We start from the raw sequence: 5669 nt of genomic DNA, 5'->3' as shown, positions 1-5669 counted from the left end.
GGAACAAAAAAAGGACCAGGTTTAAGACTACTTTATCTCAGTTTTCTCAACAGTCAAGTGGCATAGTTGGAGGACTGATGGTCTCAAGGGGTCTCTCTAATTCTGTGAGCTCTTTGTAAGAGGAAACAAGAAAGAGCAGAGAGAGTATGGTACAGGAATATAAACAGACATGTTCAAACATTTCTGTAGAAAAAATAAAACATCCTTTTAAGCCATTGTGAAGCATGTCAGTTGATGAGCTGATTATAGCTCAGTTATTTATAGGAAGAGCTTACAGGGAATATGAGATAGGAGGCAATTTCCAACAGCTTTCATTATTGAATAGACAGCTGTCTAGTCAATACAGGAACTTTCCTTTAATTTAGATTCTAGTTGATGACATAAGTTGGCTAATCTAAGCATACTGGGAAATTTGTGCTAAACTAGAAGATTTTAAAATAATCATTTGTTTTAATCAGAACTCATGCCTCTAAGTCAAAGAATACATTGTTTCTGCTCTCCTTTCCAGCCACAGGCCATTGCTTTCCTTTTATCTGTTTATTATCTTGGGACTGACACTAGGTTTGGTAAGTGTGCTAACAGAAGAATTTGAAATAGAAGACAGTGGAAGCCAAATCTTCATTTATAGATGCAGATATTTTACCGCTCCTCTTTTTAAATCCACCACAATGAATAAACAAAACAATGACAATGATTAGTGAACAGAGTAGTTGAAAAAAACATTTACAGTGGCATCATTGTGGATTGTGATAGCAACATGACAAATGAAGACATGATATGATGTCTAACTTAGATGGAAGGTCTCTGGACATAGGTAATCAATTTGATTATATAACAGGTCTTTTCTACTTTCTCTATAGCATATTACCTTTACCATATAAGAAATTAACTTTCATCTTTCTTATGCTTCTAAATATTAATAAGCATTAAAGTGATTTTTCTGTAAATAAAAGAAAAAATATTGGCTTATACAGTACAAATCCCAGGCTGGAAATTCTGATCTCTTAATTTCATTTATTCCTCTGTGTTTAAGTAAATCTGTAAACACAATAGATGGTTTTATAGGGAGACACAGATGTGTCCTAATTGCTCAACAAAATTATTTGTTTGTGAATTAAAACATGATGACTTTAATGAGATTTCCTTTAAAAACGTATCCTCAGAATATGCGTATGCATCATTATCAGAAAAGCAAAGTAGCTGAGTGGGAAAAATTCTGGACTGGTGGTTAGAACATGTGGGTTCAAGTCCTGGCTCTGCCCGCCAAAACAGGAACTACTTATGAGTCTTCCTGCGGCTTACTTATTTATAAAATGTCTTGATTTGGACTTCTTCTTGCCATATAAATATATGGATTTTAAGATTTATGTAAAAATTGTATTGATCTTTGTAAAAACAAATTTGAGGAAATGAGAATAAAATCGGTTTACAATGGTTTAAGATTGCCATTGATTCATTTTATTAGGATTTTCTAATTCTTGCCTCATCTTTTTACAGGGGAACACAAACTCCTTATAAGCTTTAGGGAAAAATATATTTTTTTCCTACCCAGGTGAGGGGTAGAGTTGATTTGTCCTGGCAATGGTGCTCCTAGTGAGAAACATCTTCCAACTAAAGAGTGCTCTTCCCTTGGCCTCCACCTGAAAGGCAGAAAGAAACTGGAGAATAAACTAGAAAATCCTGAGATGTGGTTTAGCAGTCCCAAACCTTGGTGCCTTCTGGGCTCTGTGCTGTGTGGCTTTGGGACTGTGTCAGCAGCATGCTCTTGTACAGCCTCTGTGGTCTAGTGTGTATGTGTGTGTGTGTGTGTGTGTGTGTGTGTGTGTGTGTCTAGAGGGTGGGTAGAGGGTGGATGAGAAATTCATCTTTGTGTGCCTGGCAGGATAGATTTGTTTTGGCTTTCTTTCTTGAAGAATTACCTTCATTAGATTTTTAATTACTCCCTCCCAAAAGGACAAATGAATAAGACTCTTTTCCAAAGAGTTACCATTCAGTGCCAGTGATCAAGCATTACTCCATACCACTCCATGTGACACAGGATGTGGTCTGATACTTAATCTAAGTACAGGCTCCACTTTTTTTTCTGGATAGAGTGAAGGGACTTACAAAGCTTCTTTGTTATGGAATGACTCCTTAGAAAACTGCCTTCTCTTTTCCTTAAAAGCCAGAATTACTCAGACTGACTAGAATAAAAAAAAGTCCTGACATTAAACACATCTTGACCCCCAGCAGCTATTTTGGTAGAAGGTGATGAATGTGTTTTAGTGGATTAATATTTCTGGAACATGAGCGGGGTCAGTCTACAGCAAAGTCAGCAGGATTGTCACTCTATGGACCTAGTCAGTACTGCTGACCTTGCTGTAGCATCCAGTCTTGCTGGGAACAAAGCCTACACCTCTCAATTACCCTTCCACATTTCTTTTCCTTGGATTTTACCCCATGGAAAATGGATGGTGTTGGAATAAGTGGAATGAGTGTAACAAACCAATCCTTTCACTTATATATGCTAGCTGTATGCTATCCTTCTGTGTAACAAAATGCTTAAAATTAGTTATTGCACTTACCTAGAATTACAGTTGTTGAGGTGATATTTCTTATATAATGTCATTTCAATGTCCATCAAATCAAAACAATATAGCTGTATGATTTGCCTACAGATATGAATGGCAGTCTCTTTCACAGACAGATGAACTAGCAACTGTCCATGCCCAAGACACTTTTGTGAAAATCCCAGAGCCTGGGGATGAGACTGAAGTACCATGGACCACAGAGACCAAGGCCTGCATTAGAAGGGTAATAGGAGCATTTTCACTTTGACTGCATTGTTCCACCTGCAGGATGAAATAGCTCCACATGGAGAATCCCTCCCTGGGCTTGTGGTTTCTCTGATGGTAAAAGGATCCTAAAGTGGACATCCGGTTTCCCCTGCATGCTTTCTGGGAAACTCACTTAGGTCTGGCCTCACAGGGACCACTGAGGGAACTAGTGGGGCTGCACCACTGGAGATTAGACAGAGATAAAGAAGTGAGGAGGGGCCTATAGCAATCAGCCTACAGATCTTGGTAGATTACGTTCCTGCTGGCAGTGGTGCCTGAGCATAGATCCCTGTCAGTGGCTCTGCCCATTTACAGAGCTGAGATAGTGGCCCTGTCTGTCCAAGGAGCTTGATTCAGCAGTTCTGCCTGTTTGGGCTCTCAACCAATGGGTCATACTGGCTGTGGAGCCCATTCTATCACCTCATTTGTACAGGGTAGTAAGTCAGCAGCCCCACCCAATTGCTGAGCATAGTCCCCAGTCCCATCTGACCAGAAAGGCTGGCCAGAGATTCTGGCAGCCATGGAGCCTATCCTACAGCCCCACTCAGACAGAAAACCTAGTCAACAACTCTGCCCAACTGTGGAGCATAAACTCTTGCCATGCCTGACCAGGGAAATTGAATAGTGACTGAGTAGCCTTGGAAAAAAACTTGTAGTATTGCCCAGCTGTAGAGCCCAGCCTACAGTCCTACTTGATTGCTGAGCACACCCAGAGATGTAGCCCAGCCCGTGACAATGGCCAATTCCAAGGCACAGATTGCCAGGGACTGAGGTTGGAGGAATTGGGGAGATGTTGTTGAAGGGTACAAACTTAACAACTAGTAGATAACTAAGTTCTGAAAACCTAATGCACAGTGTAGTGATTATAGCCAACATTATTACATTATAAACTTCAAAGTAACTAGGAGACTAGATCTTAATTGTTCTCACCACAAAAAAGGAAATCATAATTATGTGATGTGATAGAGGCGTTAGCTAATGCTACTATGGTGATAAACTAATCTCAAAATGTCATGTATCAAGTCAACACACGGTACACCTTTAACTTACACAACATTATATGTCAATTACATCTCAATCAAAATATTTTGTATCTTAAAAAAGCTCTGTCACAAAAGTCTGAAAAACTTTTCCATCTAAATATTTCCACTGCAAACATTTTAAGAAGTTCTCAAATGAAAGAGAAAAAAATACAGGAGTTGCTACAAGAAGTAAGGGAAATAAGAGTCATCTAATAAAAATCCCCTAAAAGCAAGACAAGAAAAAGAGAAAATATAATCATTAAAAGAGGGAACTAAAATTCTAGGGACTTCTCTGGTGGTGCAGTGGTTAAGAATCCACCTGCTAATGCAGGGGACACAGGTTTGATCCCTGGTCTGGGAAGGTCCCGCATGCCGCAGAGCAACTAAGCCCATGCGTCACAACTACTGAGCCCATGCATCACAACTACTGAAGCCTGCACACTTTAGGGCTCACGTGCCAAAACTACTGAGCCTGCATGCTGTTACTACTGAAGCCCACGTGCCTAGAACCTGTGCGCTGCAACTAGAGAAGCCACGGCAATGAGAAGCCTGTGCACTTCAACGAAGAGGAGTCCCCACTCGCTGAAAGTAGAGAAAGCCCATGTGCAGCAACGAAGACCCAAAGCAGCCAAAAATAAAAAAAAAATAAAAAATTGGGGCTTCCCTGGTGGTGCAGTGGTTGGGGGTCCGCCTGCCGATGCGGGGGACACGGGTTTGTGCCCCGGTCCAGGAGGATCCCACATGCCGCAGAGCAGCTGGGCCCATGGGCTGTGGCCGCTGAGCCTGTGCATCCGGAGCCTGTGCTCCACAATGGGAGAGGCCACAGCGGTAAGAGGCCCACATACCGCAAAAAAAAAAAAAAAAAAAAAAAAAAAAAAATTAAAATTCTAGAAAATATTTACATCTGGAGAAATATACAGAAGAAAAGAGATTGAAAATCAAGTAGATCTGAGTTCATGAGTACTTAACAAGCACCAACAGGGGAAGATAAATTTAGTGGTAAGTTTAAGTTTAATAGAAATTAATAAATGTGAGGATGAGTCTTATGTTGAGGAAAATCAATGTCAGAATAAAAATAAAAAAAATATTTTTTAACCAGAAGAAGAAGACTTGACCAATCTGATTAAAAACAGGAAAGCAGGAAAAAAAAAAAAGAGCGAGAACTCTGTGAAAGAAAAGTAAACAGAAAATATGAGACAAGATAATAGAAAAAAGACCTAATATAACAATAATTACAATAAATGGAAATGGTTAAATTTATCAAATAAAAAGACAGGACTCCTAGGTTGAATTTTAAAAATACTATATATTTATTGTGATTGAGTTATATGTACATTTACAAAGAGATAACCAACAAGATTACAAGCTACAGAATCCTGGCAACAGCCCAGAAAGCCCCTGGGAACACATGAACATTCAGTGGAACATCTTCTCGCCTGTCACTGATAGACAGCCACTCAATTTAGTGCATATGCATGTGCAAAATTTATGGAAAAAGCTGCACTCAGCCAATATGCAACAGATTGCAACAAAAGGGAAACAATCTAAAGAAAATAAAATATGATCCTAAAAATGTTAGTGAAAAAAGTACTTTATTTTTGTCTATAAGAAATGTATGAAGAACAATAAGGTACAGAAAAATTGAAAAGGAAAGGATGAGAAAGATATACAGATAAGTATGACATAAGAAAGATGGGATGGTAAACATAATATCTAAAAAATTAAAATGTAAGATAAAACTATCACAAGGGACAAAGAAGAATGTTACTTATAAAAGACCCTTAGAATAATCAAGAAATATATCAATCAACAAATGAGTGTACTATAAGGA

This window comes from Mesoplodon bidens, assembly GCF_964165515.1.
Source record: "Mesoplodon bidens genome assembly, chromosome: 12".
Taxonomy (NCBI): domain Eukaryota; kingdom Metazoa; phylum Chordata; class Mammalia; order Artiodactyla; family Ziphiidae; genus Mesoplodon; species Mesoplodon bidens.
The sequence above is the reverse complement of the archived record's forward strand: the minus strand, read 5'-3'. Positions refer to the sequence as shown.